Source organism: Sarcophilus harrisii, chromosome 1 (assembly GCF_902635505.1).
Source record: "Sarcophilus harrisii chromosome 1, mSarHar1.11, whole genome shotgun sequence".
In the NCBI taxonomy this organism is placed as follows: Eukaryota; Metazoa; Chordata; class Mammalia; order Dasyuromorphia; family Dasyuridae; genus Sarcophilus; species Sarcophilus harrisii.
The window spans coordinates 460856150-460881559 of record NC_045426.1 but is presented as its reverse complement, the minus strand read 5'-3'; the positions used below and the strand labels follow the sequence as shown (position 1 = coordinate 460881559).

The 25410-nt window shown below is 33.7% G+C and overlaps 1 protein-coding gene and 1 pseudogene across 4 annotated transcripts in view; one reads left to right on the top strand and one right to left on the bottom strand.

Moving 5' to 3' along the window:
* The window catches only part of CHD7 (chromodomain helicase DNA binding protein 7), a 227968-nt gene that overhangs the window by 7717 nt on the left and 194841 nt on the right, over window positions 1–25410 (top strand). The gene's annotated exons all lie outside the window — the stretch shown is intronic.
* LOC100923570 lies at window positions 19619–20687 on the bottom strand (annotated as a pseudogene).

Below are 25410 nucleotides of genomic sequence, written 5' to 3'. Positions count from 1 at the left end.
GAAGCTACTGATTAATAAATTGAGTCTTAAATTACTCTGGTAATAAGCAAGTTATGAAAGAAATCAACTTGAGCTAATTTTTAAAAACTTGAAATCTTCTGACTTTAAATGTTCTATGAGACACTAAATCAAAGGAGACCTCAATACTGCTATATAATGATTTTTAATGGATTTCCCTCCCCCTTCCCCATTTTACAAATGTGCTTTTAATTTACTCACTTTTGCTTTTAAAATCAGTTATTTGTTAATATTAGGAATAAAGAGGTTAAATCTATTTTTTTAAAGTAGAATTAATTATTCAAGTAGCAACTATAAAGATGTTTTTGTTATTTGTTACATTTTCCTTGTAGGTTATTTCTGTTTTGAATGCACATTTATTTAACTTTTTTTTTCTTTCTAAACAGGAAAGGTTTAGTCATCTGTGCAGGACTTCTTAAACTTTTCCCACTCCCAAACCAATTTTTTTGCCTGCGCAATTTTTATGTGACTCTGGGTATATAGGTATGTGAAATAAGTCTACAAACCAAACCAAACATTTACCATTAATAAATCATAATTTACCAATAATAAATCACATTCAGTTATGAGACCCCATATGGGGTCGAAACCAAAGTTTAAGAAGCTGGGCTCTACAAGGACCAAGCTAGGCCTTTTAGGTTGTTAGGAGGAAAACTTTTAATGAAAGGGTTACTTTTTTTTTTTTTTTTTTGCTTTTGGATTAGTTGAATACTATGTTTAAACTGGCCTTAAGAGTAGTGAAACTGTGATGGAATAGGATTGGAAGCATTGATTTGATTGCTTGGATTTAAGACACTTTAAAAATAAAATTTTATACTTTTTAAAATACAAATTATTTTGGAATCTGTTGTCTCATTTGATCTTCAAAATAATAAATGTTGCAGTTTATGAAATTCTATCTCTGAACAAAAGTGCTCAAATGGAAAGCCTCCTTTCTATGGTTCTATGACTTATATGGTATAGTTTTAAGTGGAAGAGTAAGGAAGATGTTTGTGCTTGTCTGTGCATACATGCATTTGTGCAGGTATATGCATATACATATGCCTGTCTGTTGAGTAGGGTAGAGGTTGTCTATATTTCAGGAACATAGTGGAGTAACTGAAGAGAAGATAGAACAGGTAATGTGACTGTTTGTGGAGTTTCTTGCTATGGTTTTCATCAATCTTAAGGATTGGGTAAGAGGCTCCTGTTGCTGAAGTTCTGTAATCAATATGTTTCTGCCATTGGTTAGAAAACTTGATACTTCCTATTGCTATTATATGATCAGTTAGCAAACTCAATGAGAAAGTACCATGGTCAGTGAGAATGGAATGAAGATGGAGTTTTATATAGTAGACTGAGAAGTTTAGATGGTTGTGGTAGATTGAACATATTTTTTTCTTTGTGTATTCACACACAGAGACATCCAGAGTATATATGAATGTATTCCTATCCTTCTGTGCCATGTTTCCTTTATGTAATATAATATGTGTGATAGTTGGGTAGTTTATGAATTTTTTTTTGGTTGTTGTTAAGAGCTTTAGCTAGTTGGAGGTAATTTTGCTTATTAAAAAGCCCATGTCCTTCCTTTACTTCCCTACCCTTCTCTTCTGAACTATCTCAAGGAAAAAAAAAACCCTCTAAAACTATGAAAATCAGGGTGAAAAAAACCTAACAAGTTGATACTGAAGGCACAATAAAATTTTTTATATTCATATTTTTAATATTCCTAAGTATTGCCACAAATCATTCATATACATATATTAGATAGAAGGCCTTCAGTTTCCAAACCAAATATTTTACCATCGAACTAGGAAAAAAACCCAAGCTAGCAGATTTTTTTTGAATTCTTAGTGACTTTGTTGTAGCTCTTTCAAATAACCAAAGGTAAATGAGAAAGTAAATACTTTATTTTGAAGGATAAACTGTCTTGCACCCTATTTAATGGTTATGTGACTATCCCATTAGAGTAAATAAATACCTTGCCTTGCTTTGAAATAACATCCTTAACTTAAAAGTAACTAAACTTTTAAAAAGTCCCTGACTGTGATGGCTTTATTGTCCTATGTATGTGTACTTGTTGGTTATTGCATTTTTACTTCAGCTAACCTCAAATTTGTGGATCTTATCAAAAAATACACATGAAATATTTTAGTCATTTCAAAATCTTTTAAGTAATGAAGCATATTTAAATGGCTTGAATGGTTCTTTCTATTCTGTTTCCCTATCAGATGATCAATAGGGCAAAATAATACTATACATTAATAGACTAAATGCTTGTTGGATTAACTGAACTCATAGTTCAGTTTAGAGAATGCAGCAGGACACTTTTAAGATTACTATTCCTAAAGTGTGTTACCCAGAAAAGAAAAAATCCTTAGTCAAGTATTTATCAAAAATCTATCTTAGTATACCATATCAGCATATGCTATTCTGTTAAAATGTTATGTAGTATTGTTGTATGCTGTATTACTAAGGTAACATAATGGTTTAAAATGAACAAATGACATGAAGTAGTGATTAGGTAATTGTTTTTGCCATTCTCTAGGTACTGAATTGGCAATTCATATTTATGTGTAATTTTGATGTTAGTAAATCATTTCTGGTTATTTTGCTTTACAAAATAGCTATGTTACCTAATATTGGTAACAGAGGTAATTCAAAAGCATAGTTGCTTAAAATAGTCACAATTTAGAATCACACTATCAGCCATAAGATGTTTAGAGTCCTTAGAAGCCAATGTGGTCCAACTTATTAATTTTATAAATAATGAAACTGATGCTTAGAAGAAGTAGAGAGACTTGACTAAGATTTCATAGCTTGTTTAACTTCAGTCCAGTCATTTTCCTAATTCTGCCCTACCTACCATGATAATTGTTCTGTTTGACCTTATAGGATAGAATGTGACCACAATTCTGAGCGGAAATTGCAGAGAGATAGATTTGACATTAGAAAAAACTTTCTAACAAGCAGTTATCTATACATAAATGTAATAGACATAGACATGGGGTTGACATTTGTTAGGTATATCATGTTTCAGTAGGAATGCATTTTCAGGTATGGATTGGGTTTGATAGCTGTTGAGTTCTTCTATTCTGTGATTCATTTATTGTATATAGCTATTAGAATATTCACTAGTTACCAACTTTTGCTGTTATTTCTGTAATTAAAACTAATCTGTATTTTATATTTCTCACTTTTTTCAAACCTATAATTCTTCTGAAACACTGTTAACATCACAAATGATCAGCTATAGTGATTAAACTGGGTCAGATCTAGAAGACTGGCAAGCATCATAGTATAGTGGAAGGAGTCACTGGCTTTAATGTCAGAGAATAGGGGTTGAAATTTTACCTGTGACATTTATTACATGTGTGACCTTAATTTCTGTAGTCCTCAGCTTGCTCATCTATAAAATTAGGGGTTGGGACTAAGTGGCATCTGAGAGCCTTGCTAGGTTTCAATCTGTGATCCTATTACTGGCATTAAAGTATTTTTAGGCTATTGTGGAAGAGAACAGGTGGCAGCTAGGTGACTTGGAGGCAGGAAGATTTGAGTTCAAATTCTGTCTCAGATACTTACTAGCTATATGACTCTGGCCAAGTCATTTAAGCTTCCTTTGCCGCCTTATTCATTGGAGAAGGAAATAGCAGTGTCTTTACCAAGAAAACTCCACGAACAGCATGGTCCATGGCTCTGTTTGCCTCAGGACAATGGAAGAGAGTCCTACAATTAGACTTTCCAAGTCTCTCCCTATAAAATTTCATCCTCTATAAACAAATCAGTGAGATTGAATATAGCTAAATAATAACTACCTATTAGCAATGGAACATTTCTTAACCAAAATTTCATAGTTTTAAAGTAGAAACTCATTTCTTCATGATGTGACTAAAAGGAATTTAACTTCATGTTTGTTGCTTTATGTATTGGGATGTTTACAGTGTCTCAGTCTATCCAAACTGCCATCATTAGGTTCCTTGCATAGCATTTAATCCTTTTCCTTGAGTCCTCCTCTCACTATTTTCTTTTGAAATAACAGGCTAGGTATATGATTTGTCTTTACCAACATGTAAACAAATAAGCTATTGCCATGAACTAGATTGGAAGGAGTGAGAGAGAACTAATCAGTTTCCATTTTCTACCCAGCCACATATGATCATGCTTCTTCCTTATCTCTGCTTTCCCTCAGTCTCTCCAAGGTTTTAAAGATAGGCATCATCAGTGCCATGATCTACTCCTAACCCTATAGGGAAGAGAAAAGCAATGAGCTGGACCTGTACCAACTTTCTGGTCCATTTTCTTCTGGACCTATCTATAAAATAGAACAGATGTTTAGGGATTTTCAAGGAACTAAAATAGTTATTATTAAGGCATTAAAAATAACTTAAAATAAATCTAGACCTGGGATCCCATCCATTAGGGGACTCTGATTGAAAATTGCTTCTTTTAATGCAGCTTAGCACCTGTTCTTTAAATTTTAATCTTAATTGCCTGGGACACTGAGGTTAAGTAACATGTCCAGAGTCATATGGCTAACTGGTCAACAATAAGGGAGAGATTTAAAAACCAGGTCTTCTTGGCTTCAAAGTCAGTCTTCTTTTCACTGTTGCTACACTGCCCCTCCAAACACACCATAGTGTAGGCATAGCAAAATGCTGAATAGTAACAATGCTTAGCAACGTGTGTATACATATATGGTTATTTATATTAAAAACTAAGGGCCTTTTAATTAGAAGGTACTGCTGGATTGTTGAGAAAAATGTAAAGATGAACAAATTGCAGTCTATGCCCTCAATTTTCTTGCAATCTATAAAATGTTTCCTCACTTCCTCCATCTCTCTTGTCTAACATTGAATAAGCTGCTAAATTTGGTTGCTTCTGCCACCAAAACATTTGTCTTCCATCCACTCTTTTCCATTACTACTAGTTCCTCCTAAGTTTAGGATCTCATTAACGGAAGTAGTCTGTACTTTCCTCTTCTTTCCATTTTACCCTCTGTTAATTTTCATTTAGTTCTGATCATGTTGCCTTTTCCACCCCACCCCCTCCCCCATTAAAAACTTTCGTAAACTCTCTATTGCCTTCTAAATAAAGTCCAAATTCCTTGCCTTGGTGTTAAAAGGTATTTTACTCAGTGCTCTGCCTTCCTAGCCTTGTGTCCCACTTAGAGTCAAGCCTGGGATACTTGTTATCCACTGAACATCTGGGATTTTGTTTTTATAATTTTGTTGTGTCTACTCAGAATGACTTGATTAGCCTCTTTTCCTTCTCTCTTTTGCCTGTAATAAATCCTACCTATTCTTTTTAGGAACTCCAGAATCAGGAACACTTAATCCTCCTGAAAAAACAAAACAAAACAAACAAAACCCAACTTCTTTACATTATCCTGAACTTTATAGTACTTGTGATATTTAATATATTATTAATTTATATACTTGTTTTGCTGCCCATATTAGACTTAGATTCCTTGATGGCAAAGACTATCTTATTCTTTTGAGTCTCTTGTCCTCTTAGCATCTTGCACATAGAAGTTATGAAAACTTTTAAATAAAACAGTTATGATTATTGACTGTAATTTCTTAATTAAAAATTTTTCATTCTATTTTAAAATATTTTAATATAATGGCTTACAATTAGACTTTAAAATTCAAGTCTCTTTTTATATTTTAGCATTCTTCTTCAGATGCTACTTTTTGTCAGGAAAGTTATTTTGGCATGACAGTATACCCAAGAGAAGGTAGACATTCTTAATGTACCATTAAAAATGAACAGTTTTTCACAGTATTAAAAATGAAAATATGGAGATTAATTTAGGAAGTTACATAAAAATCAGTTGTGAAAATTAGGATAGCTTATTTTCTTTTTTGAGACTTTATTCTAATAGCTTAATAATATTTTTTCTTAATGAGAATTATTGTATTTTAACATTTCTGTCTGATATTGGATAAAGTTCTAATCTTGTTCATTGTGACATAAAGTTTACTCTGACGAGTGCAAAATGAAAGTTCTAGAGGATCATATGAAATTCACTGTAAAGTTTCAGATCTGGTGACTAACTATATATCTGTCTCAATATATCTGTAGTTATGTCTGTCTATGTATCTGCCTGTCTATCTTTTTATGGTTTTTAGGGATTAGTCTAGCAAAATAGGGAGAGATTCTTCACCAAAAGTTGGCCACCAGGTCATGAAAACTCATGAAGTTAGTCATTTTAAGTTGATGGAAGTAGGGGAGAAAAAGTAGACATTTGATATTTTTGTACTTTGCATGAGTGAAGACTACTAAAAATTGGTTTCTGAAGAAATTGTATAATGATTATTTATTATCTATGAATTTTACTCAAAATTCTTGTTGTGTTATTATAACATATTGAAAAGCAAAGCTCTAAATAAGCATATTAAATCAAAAGTACTTTGGAAATGTTAAGTGATACCTATAGTAGTCTGTGAGAGTATGGCAAGTAGGTTAAAAAGGATAATTAGTTAATTTCTGGAAGCATAGTCTAGTTTTAATATGTATTAGAAAGAGTAGAATAGGTCTGGTGATTTTATTTTGCATGTTAAAAAAAGCCATATTGGAGTGAAAAAAAATTTGAGGGGTATGTGTTAAATTTTATAGGGGATAATTCTTATTCAGATTTATTTTCTAGCAACTAAAACTTTACTGAATTGGTAGCTCCTATTTCCACAGTAGCTATTATCATAATTAATATACTTAATATTTAAGAGTAATTACTTTGTTGAGGTAACTGACTTCTAATTTACACATCTGTCCTTAAGGAACTTAGAATATAAAGAAGTCCACTGTCCTCCTGGCCAAATGTAAGCTCCTTGAGAGTAGAAATTTGTATTTTTATCTGTCTCCCATATAATGCCTTTCACTGACATGCTAAGAAATGTTGATTAAATTGATTTTAATAGCCTTTAATATTGTTGGCTATATTTTTCCTCTTGAAACTGACTTCTCTTGGTTTTGGTGATATCACATTCTTCTGGATGATCTTTGAGATCCCTGCCTCTATTTTATGACACAGATCCACCTTTTTCCTTCTTGATAGCCTTTCTTCCTCTTGCTGGGTGAAAGTTGGTGTCTCCTAAGGTTTCATTTGTCAAAGGAAAGATAAAAGGCCAATTTAATGTTTTCCAACTATTATTGTTGTTTGGTTGCGTCTGACTCTTTGTAACCTCAGTTGGAGTTTTTTTGGCAGAGAGATTAGAGTGGTTTGCTATTTCATTTTCCAGCTCTACCAATGAGGCAAATAGGGTTAAGTGACTTGTCTAGGATCACACAGCTAGTAAGCTAGGCTGGGTTTGAACTCAGGTCTTCCTAACTCCAGGCCCATCTAACTGCCCAATTTTAACTATTACATGTGACTCCTAAAATTCCAGTTCTTTATTTATATCAAATTACTAGATAGCTCTTTTTAGGTGTCCTGTCAACACCACAAATTCGGCATATTCCAGTGCACATTCATCATGTTTCTTCCCCAAATAGATCCTGTTTCCAATTTTCCTATTGTTGTCAAGGGCATCATCATTTTTTCCTGTCATTAAGGCTTGACAGTTTGAAAGTCCCTCCTATTTCTTCCTCATCTTAATAGCAACCTATGAAATTCTATCCATCCTTTACAACCCACCTCAAATGCTATTCCTTGAAGCAATTTTTGATGCTTCCAACCAATTGTATCTTCCTTCTTCAGAAGAAATCTTCATTTTGCTTTGTGTTGTAGTGTTTTCTTACCTCTTTGACCTTACTTATGCTTTCTGTATGCCTAGATTTCTTTTTGTCTCCTTCTTTGGCTATTGCTTATCTAGCTTTCCTTTAGGTACAACAACCCAAATGTTACTATTTCCATAAAGCCTCCTCCAGTTGGTAATGATCTTTCTCTTATTGGCCTCCATATAACTCTGTTTGTAATTCTCTTATGCATTTAGTATTTTGTATTAAAGTTATTTATGTATATAGCAGATCTCCCTTCTAAACTTACCATGAGATGAGTTTTTTTCTTATCTGAATTTTATATTTCTTCTTGTGCAATCAGAATCTTCTGTATACAGTAAACACTTAAATATTTGTAGAAATTGAGCTTGTTCATATATTACCTCCCTTATTAGACTACAAGTCTATGATAGGCTACATCTTATTTATTGTATTCTGTATAGTACCTAGTGTAGTATGGGCACCTAGAAGACACTTAAATGAATGAATGTAATGAATAAGGAATAAACATTTCATAGCTTAAGAATACTTGGTTTGTGACTTGCATTTGTTAATGGGTGGAGTCCATGTTTTTAGCTCTTTTTTCCAATCTCATGTTTCCCAATTTAGAGAACCTGGGGAATGATTGGCTGTATCACTTATGTATGTATAGTTAAATTAGTAGTTCCCAGCAATGTTTGCCTTATCATCCCTTCCTTCACATTGAGCTCTTTTTTTCTTGGTGGAATGGAAAAGGGTGGTATTCTTAGCATTCCTAGAAAGAGCTTGGAAGGTTTTCACCTTCCCTTTCCCCCAGAGAACTATTTTAATGGTGATTTGTTACAATTGAAATAATATATTTTAGGTTCTTTATGGGTTAAGACTATGTTTTTTTTTTTTTAATTTGTTTTTTTAGATTGACTTGGATACCCAAATATTTACAGTATTTCTTTTGAGAATAAAACATTCAACATTTGAAACAACTGATTTACAAAATTTTGGGATACATTCGAAGACTCTTTGTAGAGACATATGCCTCAGAGGGTGGGCAAAGAGTGAAGAATGAAGTAGAATTAAGCCTCTTTATAAATGATATTGGTGGGATAGTGGCAGCACGAACCTACTTTAAAAGCTAATTGCTATACATGATTATTTAGGTGACTCAAGAAATTTAAATTTATATTATAAAAAGGCATTTTAGAAGAGGGATATGTAAATGAAGAATGCAAGAATCCCAAAGAAGAGAAGCTAATTATCAATGCATGCTTATTATTAAAAAAAGAAAGAATAAATTTATTTTTAATTTAACATTCCTGAAGAAGAAATATTTTTCATTCAAGGCTATGAAAATTATTTATATACTTTGGAAGCAACTAAAGAAATATGTCCTTATTTTTATCTGGTGGGTAGTCAGTCTTTTAAATACCATCTGACAAGTCTACTTTGCCTAGAACTTTGCTAACCATGCTTGTGATACAGTTCTCAGCTCTTAAAGGAATTTCTAGTTCATTTGGGGAGAAAAGACTGACCCTTGTGAAACTAAAGAATGAGGTGTATATCATTGAAGTATTGTCTCAATTTAGAAGGAATAGAGAAGTGAGAGATGAGTGTGAATAGTTGGCAATATATCTTGGAGGAGATTGAGCTCTTCAGGACAGCTTTAAGCAAGGGGCATTCCTATCATGATATTAAAATACGTGGCCCCAGTCAAAGATTGGTAAATGCACATAGTTGTTTGCATGGTACAAGCTAAGTTAAGAGGTAAGAGACTGAGGAATATCAGGTAGAGATGTTGTGAAAAGACATTGGAGAAATGTTTGTAGCTGTCCTTTTTGAAGTGGCAAGGAACTGAAAACTGAATGTATGCCCATCATTTGGGGAATGGCTGAATAAGTTATGGTATATGAATGTAATGGACTATTATTATTCCGAAAGAAACAATCAGCAGGATGATTTCAGAAAGGCCTGGAGAGACTTATATGAACTGATGCTAAGTGAAGTGTGTATAACCAAAAGAACTTTGTACACAGCAACAAAAAGATTATGTGATGATCAACTCTGATGTTTTTAGCTCTTTTCAACAACGAGGTGATTCAGGGCAAAATCAATAGTCGTGTAATGGAGGGTCATCTGCATTCAGAGAGAGGACTATGGGGGCTGAATGTGGATCACAACATAGTATTGACAATTTTTTTTTATTGTTGTTGTTTGCTTGATTGTTTTTTTTTTCTTGTTTTTTCCCCTTTTGATCTTATTTTTCTTGTGCAGCATGATAAATATGGAAATATGTATTGAAGAATTGCTTCTGTTTAATCTATGTTGGATTACTTGCTGAAGAGGATGTGGGAAGGGAGAGAGAGAAATTTGGAACACAAAGTTTTGTAAGGGTGAATGTTGAAAGCTATCTTTGCATGTATTTTGAAAAATAAAAAGCTGCTATTATCTTTATATATGTTTGTGTATATATATCTTTATATACATACATATGTATGTGTGTATAAAAAGACACTGGAGGATCCTGGCACAAATCTTGTTTCTGCCAGCTACTCTCCATATGACTTTAGGCAAGTCATTGTCATCTTTCTGGGTTTCAGTTTCCTTATTTATAAAATGAGATGGTTGGACAATATAATTGATGAGATCTCTTTCAGCTCTAACAATAAACATGATGTTTTTGTTCTATCCAGTGTATGCTGAATGCTAACCAATTCAACATAAATTTGCAAAGGGCTACTTACTATGTGTAAAGCCCTACACTAAGTTTTTACATTTTTTTTTTTTTTTTTTTGAGGGAGGTGTCTGGACCTTTGATTTCATTGGTTTGGGGAAATTAATCATAGTGTGGCAATTTCCCTGACCAATTCAGATTTACATTCCTTCTATAACAGATTTAGCGAATTGCTTGGGGCACGAATAGGTCAAGTGCTCGCTCACAGGTAGTACAGTATGTGAGTCTGTGTCAGATGCAGGACTTAAATCCAGACATTTCTCTTGCGCTTATATATTTGAATGGGAAGTCACATTTTATTATGTAGTTTCACAAAAAAAAAATGAATCCCAAAATGAGTCTTACCTCAGTATATATAATCTTGATGGCAGAGACTGTTTCATTTGTATCTTTGTCATTCTGGTATCTGGCACATCCCCTAGATAATAGTAGTTGCCTACTAAATGTTTGTCAACCAATTGATTGATGTAGAAGTAGGGAGGAAGAGGAAGGTCAACTATGTGGGGGCAGGGACTTATTAATGTATTGGAAAGCAATTTTTGTTCAAAAGAGCTTTTGAGGAGCTGAGTTTGAAAATTATGGAGAATGCGAAAGATGCTCTAGAAGTAGAGGACAAATGTCATACTTTAAAAAAGGGGGGGCACTATATAAATACTAGTTAATATATATGTTATAACATAATATGTTATAGTCAACCACTTCACTGTAACCTCCCATTCCGAGGTCTTTTATAGTATCCTTAGATTCAAGATAGAGAAAAGCTGGCTAAATGATATGTTTAAGTGGAGTTTAGAACTTCAATTCTCCAGTTGGCTCCCCCAAATTGGCTTAATGGAGTTAGTGTCAGCTTGGAGAGAGCCTTATATGGAAATGTCCAGGAATGTTTTCTATCCTTGACTTTCTACTTTTAAACATTTATATCTATGATTTGAATGAAGACATATGTGACATGAAGCTTGGAGGGATAACTAATTTGCTGGATATGGGGTAGGGGGAATCTCTGAAATTTAGCATGGTGAACTGAAACTTAGAAGATGAATAATAAAAATACTAATTCAAATTTATAACACCACCTTTAGCTTACAGGGCAAACACTTTCCTCACAATAATCCTGTGAAATAAGAACATTTCCACATTTAGGGGGAAATGAGCCTTGATTAGTAAGTTCCAAGTGGGGATTTAAATCTAGTTGTCTTGATTTCAAGTCCAGGGTTCTTTCTACTATAGCATGCTATGATAGGAAGGAGAGGCACAATTTAAAAAAAAGTAAATTTAAAGTTTCACACAAGTTAAATCAAATAAAGATAGGGGCTCAATAGCTGGACATTGGGGGTTTTAATGAACTATAAGCTCAAGATGATGTAGCAGACAAACCAATTTAACCTTGGGCTATATTAATAAAATCAGATTCCAGAATAAGGTATGTGATAGAAATACTGTTTTCTCTATCCTGTTTAGAATTACATCTCTATTATTGTATTTAGCTACCATGTTTTTAAGACCAAGTTTTTGAGAGCATATCCAAAAGACAGCACCAGGGATAGTGAGAAGACAAGGGACCCTGCCATAAAGATTGGTTGAAATAATGGAAATGTTGAGCTTGGAGGAGAGAAGAATTAGTAGATCACATCACAGCAATCTTAATATATTTAAAGTACTCTCATGTGGAAGGAAGGGCTAAAATTGTTTTGTTTGGAACCAGGAGGGAGACCTAAAGGACAGATTTAGTATTGTTTTGAGGGGGAAAATACATAACCCCTAACTTCAACTGAAAGGTATCCATTCTGAATTGGGCTATCTTTGGAGTTAGCAAGTTCTTCCTTACTGGAGGTAGCTAGTTCTTTCTTATTGGACTTTCCATGTAAAGGCTAGATGACCATTTCTCATGGATGTTGTATAATGGTTATAATTCAGTTACAGATTAGTCTGTCTATAAGGTTCCTTCTAGATTTTTTTATTTTGTTAATATCACTTATGTTGACATTTCTCTACTAAAACCTATTCTTCATTTCTGGTCAGTTCAATTAAAAAAAATTGTTGAGCACTTATACTTGGTCAAAGGCTTTGCATCTGAATTTGCTTATTTTAATTATCATTATTTTTCTACTTTTTTTTTATCCTTAGTTTATAGAATCATAGAACCAGAATTGCAGTTTGTGAGTTAAAAGGGATTTAAGAGATCATGTAATCTACTCCCTCCCTATTTATAGAATAATAACTTCTTCAACAACTCTGTCATAAAATGTAAGAATGAATAACCAGGTGAAAGTTTTCATGACTTCAAATCTTAGAGTTGAAATTGACCTTTCTATGAATAAGTTTGGTCTAACTTCCCCAAAAAGGAATTATATATAAAAACATCCCTGACAACTATTCATTTCTCTTCTGAATCAAGACTTTTGGAGATAGACAACTCACTACATCTTGAAGTAGCCCATTCTACTGTTGACAGTTATAATTGTTAGAAAGCCTTTTTTTTTTTCCTGGTAAGGAGCTGAAATCTATACTACTCCTTTCTCTATTTATCATAGTTTTGCCTTACTACCTGTTACTACTTGCTTACTACACTTGTACAGGTTACTACCTGTAAGCAGATTGCAGTGTTCTATAGCATAAAGAGTGATGAACCTGAGATCAAAAAGACCTAGGTTCAAATACCGTTTTAGCTGTTTACTACCTGTGTAATGAGGAGTGAGTAATTTAAGTTCCCTATGTTTTGGTTTCTTCATCTTTAAAATGAGCAGGTTGGACTTAGTAGGTTCTAATTTTCCCTCTAGCTCTATTTATATTATCCTTCAGCTATTTGAAAATATGTATCATGCCTTTCTAAGTTTTTTCCCCTCCCACTAAGCTAAAGATATTTAAGTCCTTTAAATAATACTCATATAATTTAAAGATTAATAAAAGTTAATAAATCATCTTTGATCTTAATCATGTCCTTCTTAAAATGTGGGACTCAGAATTGAATACCATAGTTCAAATATTCTCTAATCCCATCAGATTTAGTAAGCTTTTCCTCCTTTTCTTTATGGCTATTACATTTCTATTAATTCATTTCAATTTAGCAAGCAGTTATTAATACAGTCTAAGACCATATTAGGTTGTGTGATTTTTTTTTTTTTTTTTTTTTTTTTAGTTATTTTTGGTTTTTTGTCTTCCTCATCTCATAAAACTACCAGGTGTTGTTTTTTTTTTCCATAAGGATTGTTGTCTGATCAAAACTTCCTTACTTATATTACCTATATCGGTGATTTTAATAGACCTAAGTGCAGAATTTTAGATGAATTTTTATGTAATATAAATCTATAGATTTGTCCTAATGTTTCTGCTGGTCAAAATCTTTTTGGATCCTTATTCTGTTGCTGTACATTTCTTTTCCAGCTAAATTTCATCTGCAAATTTAATAAACCTTCCATCTAAGCCATCATCCAAGTTACTGATTTAAGTTGTTAACAGAGCAGAACCAAGGGCATATTTTAATGGTCCTCTGCAAGTAGAAGTTACTGTGTAGGTTGATCCATTGCTTAACACTTCTGGACTATAGTAGTTCAATTAGTTCTAAATTTGGTCAACTGTATTGTTTTCTAGCCACAGATTTTTCTCTTGTCTAAAAGCATATTTATTATATGCGTTGCTGAAATTTAAGTATTTTACAACTATACCATTCTCATATACTTGTTTTTTGCCTCTTTTTGTATAGCTAATGCTTGGCACATTGCCTGGCACATGGTAGATGCTTACTGAATGTTTGTTGATTGATTAAAACATATAACAAATTTAACATGTTTGTTTTAAAGAAGTCCTTTTATATCCCTCTGAAGTTCCTTTTGTTCTCTACATATTTTAAAAAATTCCTTATCCTTTTTTCTGATCTTTTTATTACTATTATTACTATGATGACTATTACTTTTTATTATTATTACTGTTCCCTCTTCTACCACTGAAATTAAAAAAATTGGAAATTAATTAAACTGATTTAAAAACTATCCCTAGTGACAAAAAAGCATAACGAAGCAACATAAACCCACACATTGACCATGATATTTTAATGAAATCTTTTAAAAGATTACTTTCCTTTTGGACTATGTTCTTTAGTTCTTCCCAATCCACTGAATCTTCATTTGTGACTAAAAATGAAAAAGAGGAAGAGAGAAGCACTTCAAATTAGAAGCACATTAGTTGTTACCTGACAGTAAATGCCCTATTCTATATCCATAATTGCACTTCTCTGCAAAGAAGGGAAGCGATACAATTTTCTGACTCTTTATTGATGCTAAACTTGGTCATTACAGTCACATAGTATTCTTTTTTGTTTTTGTTTTTGTTTCTATTTACATTGTAGTCAGGGTGTATTTCTTTTGGTTATGTTTACTTCACTCTTCATCAGTTTATATAATTGTTTCAACACTTTAAAACCTTCATATTCTTTTTTTTTTGTTGCAATGCACAATCAAAAGCATTCATGTATTACCTCCCAAATGGTTGCTGAAATACCGACAAAAGTAAAAATTGGTTTTAAAATTTAAATAATTTAAAGTCTAATCAGAAGAGAACACATGTACAGAAGAAGGATGTGTATCTGTACACAATGATAAATATAAAGTTTTTTTTTTAAGTAATAGCTTTTTATTTTCAAAATACATGCACTCACCCCTGCAAAAAGTGTTTTTTTTTTTTTTTTTTAAGGGAAGCCACTAGCAGAGTGTACTACCGGGGGAGAACCTCCTTTTTTATGTTATAGCAGTAAAATCAAATTATACATGTGGTTTTTATGTATATCCACAATAGAAATCCAGTTCTTAAGAGTTTTTTTTTTTTTTTTTTTTTTTTTTTTTTTTTTTTTTTTAAGGGAAGCCACTAGCAGAGTGTACTACCGGGGGAGAACCGTGTTTTTGATTAGGAAAGACCACCTGTGCCTGAGCCGAGTCTTGATGGAAACTAAGGATTCTGAGAGAGGGAGGTGGAGATGGAGATGGAGATGGGTACACTTCAGGCATGAAGGATAGCTAACATAAAGACATGGAGGCAGGAGGCAGGAGATGGAATACTATTTATGAGGAAAATATCAAGAATTCCAGTTTAGATTAGTGTTTGAAGGAAGTGAGGTATGATAAGATTAGAAAGTTAGGGTAAAACTAGGTTGTGAAAGACTCTAAATATCAAAAACAAAAGAGTTTACATTTGATCCTGGAAGATAGAAAGATACTGAAAGCAAGAAGATGACATGGTTATATTTAGGCCTTAGGAAAATCAGGTTTTCAGCTGTATGAAGAGTGAAAGGGGAAAGACTTATGGCAGGGAAACCAATTAGAACATTATTGAAATAATCCACATAAGAAGTGATGAGGATATGAAATAGAATGATGGTTGTATGAGTAAACAAATAGATACAAGTGTGAGAAATGTTATGAATACAGAAATAATAAGCAACTAATTGGATGTATAGGGTGAGTGACAATGAGAACTCGAGGGTGATTGTAAACCTGAGCGACAAGATTCTGTTGTACTTGACAGAAACGGGGAAATTCAGAAGAGTTGTTGTGCATGAAAGATAATGAGTCAGTTCTGGATATGCTGAGTTTGGGATAATTTTGGGGTATTCATTGGTTGATTAGAACATAGATGGTGATGTGGAATTGGAGCTCTGGAAAAACTGTGGCTGGAAATAGATTGGAATGTCAATCCACAAATATTTAATTAAGTGTCTTCTGTGTGCCAGGCACTGTGCTAAATGCCGGGTTTTAAAAAGAGCACAATCCCTGCCCTCTAGAAACTTATGATTTAATGTAGTGGACAATAAGCAAACAAATATATACAAAGCAAGTTTTATGTAGGATAAATAGGCAATAACAAAGGGGAGGCAGTAGAGTTAAGAGGGGTTGGGAAAGGTTTCCTATAAAAGATGATATTTTAGTTGGGAGTTGAGAAGACAGGTGAGTCAGGAAGGCAAAGTTGGGGAGAGAGAGCATCCCATCGGGGAACAATGAAAGGAAAGGGCTAAAGTTATTTATCAAACAATCACGAGGTCATTGTCACATGATTGAGGAGCAGATGATGAGGAGTTAAGGTATAAGAAGCCTGGTAAGATAGGAGGGAACTATGTTGTTAAGAATTTTGAACACCTTTGGATCCTAGAGGCAGTAGGGAGTCACTGGAGTTTTTTTGAGTCAGAAGGATGACATGATCAGACCTGCACTTTAGGAAAATCACTTTAAATGGAAGATTCATTAAAGTGGACAGAGACTTGAAGCAGGTAGACCCTAAAGCAGGTTAAAGCACTAGTCTAAATGTGAGATGATGAAAGCCTGCACCAGAGTGCTAAGATGTTAGAGAAGAGAAAGGGGCATACTCGAGACTTTTCAAAGTTAAAATTGACAGAACTTGGCCCCATGAAGTGGATATGAGGAGTGACAGACAGTGAAGAGTCATGATGAAAGCCTAAAAGACTGGCAGTATGATGTTGCCCTCTACAATAATAGGGAAGAAGAGAGGAAAGAATTAAGGGGGAAGGGAGATAAATCAGTTTGGTTTGGGAGTTGCTGAATTTAAGTTTATTTTGAGTTGCCTGAGAGGAAGTTGGAGATGCAAGATTGGAGGTCAACAGAATTTGGGGTAGAATAGGTAGATTTGTGAATTGTCAGCATAGAGATAGTATTTGAGATCATCAAGTGAAGGAGAAAATAGGAGGACTGAGGACAGAACCCTGAGGAACCCCTGTGGTTAGAGGGCAACAATTAGTAAGCAATAATTAAATTACTATGAGCTGATGAAATCATCAAGTAGAATGAGAAGAGAATTGAGAAAAGATGCCCAGTTTGCATTTTGTGTGTGTGTGCACACACATGATGATCTAGCAAAGAAGACTAAAAAAGATGGTCAGACTAGAAAAGGACAGTTTATTTAGTCAGTCACAAATCAGTGGTATTTTGCTTATTTTCCAATTCTCTGATGCTTTAAAAAGTTCTGGTAAGATATTTTGTTATATATGGGTTCTTTCTATTTTCAAGATGCTTGAAGTATATGTTTAACAGTGCTATCTCTATGTCAAAAAGTATGGACATTTTAAGTCACATTATCATGATTCTAAATTACTTTTCAAAATGACTGACCCAATTCATAGTTCCATCAACTGTCTACCTGTCAGTTTTGATATAGTCCTTCCATCACTGCCTCTTTTTAATTTCCATTTCTTTTATAGGGTCATATATCTAGAGCTTGTAAGGTATTCAGTCCAACCATTTCATTTTACATATGAAGAACATGACATTTGGAAGATTAAATGTAATGCAAAGTCAGATAAGAAGATTCCAAATCAGAATTTGAACCCAGCTTGACTTTAGGCCACTATTCCTCTTATTTAATTATGGTACTTCCTATTAGTGAGTTAGAGTAGTCTTTCACGTGGTTGTCACTAGTTCTCAATTCTTTTTAGAGCTGTTTCTTCATATTCTTTGACTGCTTAGCCAGTGAACAATAAGCCATCACCTGTAGAAGGCATCATTCTCTGTCAGTAATTTATTTCAGGCTCACTCGTCCATTGCAAATCAGTTCAACTTTTGATTATTTCCAATTCTGAATGGCTTCCCTAGTTCCCTTCAGTTTTTTGAAGTTCTCCAGTGGTGGTCCTGCAATTGCAACGGCCATTTCTTTTACTCTGTTGGTTTATAGTTCATTTCATCTTGCTTATTTAAACTCACTGAGGGCAGTTAGGTATACTCTCTTGTCATATTTTCACTTATCTCAAGTTTGTTTCATGTTAACCATTTTTGTTTTTTTTCCTTCATCTCCTTGTAGAAGGTTATCCTTCAGAGTAAAAACAAACAACTGATAGACATAAAATAGTACTGTATTCTTTTTGTTGTCTATTAATGTTTCCATTTTATATTAGTAGCGATTTTATCTTCTTTTCCTCTTACTTTCAGTAAAGAAACCTGAATTCATCATTTGTTTAGTTTTTCTGACAGTTCTTCCAGCACTGGCACTTCTATTCTTTACATATCTATCTTTGCTTCTGCCTTCTGTCCTTGTCTTTTAAAAATCTTATTTGGTTGATGTCATTTGTTGTGTCTCTCTTAATGTGACTTAAATATTTTAGAAATTTAGTCCTTAAGATTTACTTTGAACTCTTTGAAATAGACCTTTCTAAAATTCTAACATATATATCAGACACCCTTTCTTATCTATTATAAATACTAAGACAGCATAGTATTCTAACTCTTCCTCCCAAAGTTCTGGTCATTTCTTCTTCTGCAATCAGTTCTTTTTTATTGGTTAGAATCAGATTAGATTAGAAGTCGGGGAACTGAAGATAGGAGGCCAATTAAGTGATGATGTTATGGACTAAGACATTTTGGAATAAGAGTTACAAATCCTAAAGGGATTTAAAAAGAATGAATGGTAGATATGAGGGATGTGTAGGAGACAGATAAAATAAGGATGATTCCAAAGTTTGTTAGCTAGGAAAATCATAACAATTTTAATGAGAAAGTTTCCTTTTAGAAGGAAAATATATATGTATATGTATATAGTGTGTATGCGTATATTAATTTACTTTCTTTGAAAATATATTTTTATTGTTGCCTTTCCCCCCTTATATCACCAACATTTTCTTTCTAGTATAACCTTCCCCCACTTCTCTTAGTCAGCCTTTTTTCATAACAAAGATTTTTTAAAAGTAAGAAACAACAGTTCAACAAACTAAATGGTACATTGAAAAAGTCTTATATCTACAGTGTTTCACATCTTATAAGCCCCATCTCTGCAAAGAATGAAGGGATACAAGAAAATTTATTTTGAATTTAGCCTTCATTCTCTGTACAATTTTTAGAAATATTTGACCCATATGCATAGGTCAAATCCTGAGTCGTGGATTCATTTTGAAGGAAATAAAGTAACGTTTAGGGCATAAAAAGACTTTTCTTTTGAAACAATAATAGCAAACATTAAATCAATGTTTGCATTATATTAAACAGAATTAATTTACTAACGTCAGAATCTTAAAAATTCTTTTGGCTTCCCATCTTCAGATACGTTTAGATTATACCATCTATCAAGTTTAATATATTTTTGAATTATAAAAACTTCCTCTTTATTCAAAGGATTTAAACAGAACAGAGATTACTTGAATAGAACGGAAAATTGCCATCAAATGAAAATAAAATTTCTCATACACAGCTGGGGGTGAAGAGGGAGGAGGGGGACAAATGGCAGCAATTATATAAACAAAGTTGTGATGAGTCTTTAGTCATTTTTTTGTGCTTTTTTCATCTATCTAATATGCTCCTCTTGAGACAGAGCTTGCTATGATTTTTGGAGGCAAATCTTAGTTGAAGTTACATCCATCAGAATACCCAGCTGAGTGGTGGCGGCGGCAACTTTTTTCAAGAAACAGTGGTATCCGCACTTTCAAACAGTGTGTTAAATATCCTTTAAATATCCCAAGTTAGAAACAAGAAGGCAGTGCTGTTAGCGGAAAGGTGTTAGCAGTTAAGGATAGCTATGTACAACTTGGAGCAGAAATGTCATGCTCCTTTATTTCTTAGGCTTCTTGGGCAGTGGCCATTGGAATAGCAAGATATGAGGTTCTAGTTCATAGATCATATAATGGATCCATCCCTGACTTTGCTGGCTACCAAGGTTCCTCCGGTCAGATTCATACAACAAGTGGATCTCAGGGTCTAGTTTGGCTATGCCCTTGGATAGCATGTTGTGCTGGTACTCATCTTTATTATTTATCTAAATAGTAAACTTATTTATGTGACATATCAACTCCTCCTTGAGGACTCTCAACTTTGTGTTGCCAGCTGCCTATCCATATGCCTTTAATACCAATGTATTAATAAATAAGTGATACTGGTTTGGAATTAAACTCAGGACCAATATGACATTGGAATTTGATTATCAGAGCCAGAGTGACAGACTTATAATTTGATTTAACATTTGAAATATCCTAGAAAAATAGTCTGCATATAAATTTTGGGGGGCTTTCTCTTTATATCAGAGAAGTCTGAATTACTATAGTATTAAAAAATAACATTTTGATATTGTACAATATTATAAATATATTATGCATTTCAGAGTTTCTGAACTTTTTCTGTGTTATCTTCTGGTATTTGTGTATTGTTTGTGGCTTCTGCAAAATGCACACAAAATTCTCATTTAATTTCTTATGCCAACGCACAATAGATAGAAACTATGATGAGGGGAGTCATGATGTGGAAAGAATAATTGTAATATTATATTTTTGAAATTAAACTCGTAATCTCTTAACATTATCGTGTACTATGTGGGGAAAAAACCTACTAGCTACTGTGATTAGAAGAAAGTTCTATGAGGAAGGCCAGGTTTAAAAAGAGACTTGAAGGATTTGTTGTATCTCACAACACTAATAGAAATTCTTTCTGAAATGATTATTACTTTTTGGTATACTTTCAACTTTGGGCGTTTTTTTTTTTTCTTTCTATACGTTGTACATTTTATTGAATATTTATAAGGACTTATGATTAATCTGGAGAGGTTGGAAAGAACACTGTATATGGAAACAGAAGAACCCTGGTTTAAACTATGGACTTGCTGCTTATTTTCTGTATGACATTGGATAGGTCATCTGTACCTCAATGCTTTGGTTTCTTTACATATAAAATGAAGAGATTGGAGTAGATGGTTTCAAAAGGTCTCTTCTAGTTGTATATCTGTTTTTTTATTCATAGTTCATTTTTATGTAATTAATTTTGTCTTACAAATAAGTCTGAATACAAACGCCCAGTTTATAGCTTTTCTGAGTGATGTGAAGAAAGACTAGTTTAGCAAAGGTCTTCACAGGGGAATTCTGAATTTGCTCAGTTTTTTTTTTTTAAGCATTTTTAACACTCAGATTTCAACATATCCAATGTATTATTTCTATAACCATATTAATTGCTTAAATATGTTAGCATGATATTCACATTTGGGAGGTGAGGAAGATTTTTTTAGCCTGGTTTAAAAAACTTACTCTGTATTGGTGTAAGTTCATGTAGATGAGCTTTCAGTAGAAAGATTTAACACCTGGAACTCATTCACACTGGAATAGTCTTTTGTAAAAAGATAACTTATTTGAGAGCAACTGTTTTGGGGCTGTTTCTTGTCATGAAGGTGCTTAGCAGAGAACCATGTAATTTAGATCACAGTATTAAGATGTCTAATGTAGGACTTTTAAAATTTTTTCCACTCTTAATCTCTTTTTGCCTGAAAAATTTTAATGTGACCCTGGGTTTGTGTGTGTGTGTGTGTGTGTGTGTGTGTATGTATGGTATGGAAATCAAAATTTTACTAATGATAAATCAGAAATTCACAATCCCCATATTCAATTACATGGCTCATAGAAGGTTATAACCCATAGTTTAAGGAGCTTTGGAATAGTGCAAAGAACTCTGACTTTGGAATGAAGGAATCTAGGTTGAAACTCCATTTTTGTTACTTACTATTTCATGTGACTTTGGGTAAGACATTTGGCCTTCATAGGTCTCAACTCCCTCATCTGTAAAATGAGCTATTTGGATTATATAGTCATTGACTTTGAGTTCTGTGGTCCTATCTGTTAATGTATCACCAAGATCAAATCTATCCTGACATTCAGAAAAAGAAAGACAAATGTCTTCAGGAATCTCTATTGATTGTCATCATCTTATAAGTAAATTGTACAAACTATTTGGTAGTCAGTCAGTAAATATTTATTAAGCACCTACTATATTGTGAAGTGTTGGGGATACAAAGACAAAAAACCAGTTTTTGACCTTGAGGAGCTCGCAATCTAATGGGGGAGACAACAGGCAAATAACTACACACAGACACCCCCCCCCCAATATAGGATATAATTAAGAAGGAATGCATTAGTATTAAGAGGGATAGGGAAAAGTTTCTTGTGGAAGGTAAGATTTTATCTGAACTTTGAAGGAAGGCAGGGTAATCAGGTTGTAGAGACTGGTTTGAAAAATACATGTGTGGGGAGTGTTATAGAGGATTTAAAATATAAGAATACTGGAAAGGTAGGAAGGGACTAGATTATGAAGGGCTTTGAAAACTAAATGAAATATTTTTATTTGATTGTGGAGGTGAAAAGAGATTATTGGAGTTCATTGAGTTGGTGATTGGGGTGACATGGTCAGATTTGTGCTTAAGGAAAAATAATTTTGATGTCTCTAGTAGAGGATGAAAGGAATGGGGGGAGGGGAGAGATTTGTGGCAGGAAGATTAACCAGTAGGTTATTGGAACAGTTCTAGGTGTGAAGAGCTATGGCAATATCAGAAGAGTGATGAAGACACATTGGATAGATGTTGCAGAGGTGAAATCGATAGGCTTTGGCAGTAGATTGGATGGGGGTAAGACAATGGAGAGTTGAGGATGACATCTAGGTTATGAGCCTGCTAGATTGGGAAGATTATGGGACTCTTAATAGGAATAGAATTATTATAGTGTACCACATAACCAGACTATACAACTATATTTGAAAGTATAAAATTTCAGTTAGTGGTCATTGGCACTTTGCCTTTTATATCCTAGGCAAAAATAACACCTATTGTTTAGCTCCTCAAATAACTGTTCGATATCTTCACTTCCCTTCATTGCAACTGAAGTAGAATTTGGCTTAATCAAATCTTTTTTATGTTTTGATTTTATTTATTTAGTATTTCCTCATTATATTTAAAGTATTTCTTTTACATTTGTTTTTAAAACTTTTGAGTTCTATATTCTGTTCCTTATCCCCATCATCTCCCATTAAGAAACCACATATGAAGTTATGCAAAATATTTCCATAAGTCATGTTGTAAAAGAAAACATAGATCACCCACCCTCATAAGAAAAAAAAAACCCTCAAAAAATAAAGTTAAAATGAGAGAGAAAGAGAATGCTTCAATCTGTATTCATGCAGTTTCTTCGCTAGATAGAGACAGAATTTTTCATCAGAAGTCTGTCAAAGTAGTTGTGGTTTATTGTACTTATCAAAATAACAAAGTCGTTTGCAGCTGGTCATCCCAGAACATTGCTATTACTTTGTACACAATATATTTCACTTTTAAGTTCATGGAGGCCTTTCCAGGTTCTTTCCACCCCCACCTCCCAGAGCATCCTGCTCATCATTCCCATAGAATAATAAGATTTCATGACAATCACATACCATCATTTATTTAGCTATTCCCCAATTGATGAGTTTACTCTCAGTTTCTAATTTTTTGCCCTGAGAAGAGAGCTGCCACAAATATTTTTGAACATATAGGTCCTTCCTTTTTTTTTTTTTTTTTTTTTTTTTTTTAATCTCTTTTAGTAGTCATGCCTTGTAGTGGTATGTTAGGTCAAAAAGATGTGCGTGAATTTATAGTTTTTTGATCATTTATCAATTGGGGCATGGCTCTTATTTTTTATAAATTTGATTCAGTTTTCTTTATGAAATGAGGCCTTATCAAAGAAACTTGATTCAAGATTCTTTTTACAATTACTATTGCTACCTCTATTTCCCCCCATTCTCTTCTATCTCTTCTTCCATGCTGTTCCTCCTCAAAAGTGTTTTGCTACTTATCACTCCCTCCCACAATATGCCCTCTCTTTTATCACCCTCCCCCCCCTTCCCATTTCCCATTCTCCTCCTACTTTCCTCAGGATAAGATGCCCATATTGAGTGTATCTGTTATTTCCTCTTTCAACCAATTTTGATGGGAGTAAGGTTCACTCAGTCTCTCTTTCTATTCCCCTCTACTGGAAAAGTTTTTTCTTGCCTCTTTTTATGGCAGATAAATTATTCCACTTCTCCGTTTCCCTTTATCCCAGTATATTCCTTTCTCACCCCTTAATTTCATTTTTTTAGAAATTATTTCATCTTCACCTCATACCTATGCCCTCTGTCTATATACTCCTTCAAACTGCAGTAATGAGAAAGTTCTAATGAGTTACAAATCTAATCATCCTATGTAGGAATGTAAACAAACTAACCTTATTAAGCCCTTTTGTAATCACTTTTCTGATTACCTCCTTATGCTTCTCCTAAGTCCTATAATTGAAAATCAGATTTTACATTCAGGTCTTTTTGTCATGAATGCTTGAAAAGCCTCTATTTCATTGGATGATTTACCTTTTTTGCCTGAAGGATTGTAGAGGGCCAAAACTTGAAACAAGGTGTTAACTCAGTGAAATTGATGAGATGATGGTTCTCTAGTATATATATACTTAGTACTTAGCATGGTGATGTAATGGTTCTCTAGTTCACACATATTCAGTATGCTGTAATGATGTAATTGTAATAAGGTATTTAAGGGCTGAGAAGGACTGGAAATGAGATATTCTATTTTTGATCATCCTCCTGGTGGCTCTACTCCCTCCTGCCTCCTGTACTCCTCCACTAAGATCAAGATTGGGCCATACTAAAGACTAGTTTTGCTGGGTAGGTGATTCTTGGTTGTAGTACTAGTTCCATTGCTCTTGGGAATATCGTAGTCCAAGCCCTGTGATCCTTTAATGTAGAAGTTGCTAAATCTTATATTATCCTAACTGAGACTTCACTGTACTTGAATTGTTTCTTTCTGGATGCTTGCAGTATTTTCTCCTGAAAGAGATCTCAAAATGAAAATTTTCAGGAATATTTTAGCCAAACTGATATATTATAGCCAAATTTCAGAACTACCAGGCGCAGGAGAAAATTGGTCAGAAACTTTTTTTTGTTGTCTGCTCATTTTCCTAGTCTCTTACTCAGCTTTTAAATCTGTTAAAATAGGACTCTGTTTCCAGGGTGGAGGGTGCACTGTCCCAAGCCACAGGGATTTTATGCAGCTATTTTCAGAAATCTTTCTAGGGACCTGACCATAAGCACTCTTTTCTGCCCTGGAACTGTTAGGAGTATTTCTCCTGGACTCCCACCCTGTTGCCACAGCCCTTTTCTGCTGACCTTCCAAGCCCTCTTTGTTGTCTCTGGGTTGAGAGGTCTGGAAGTTACAGCACTGCTGCTGATTCAGAGGGCTGT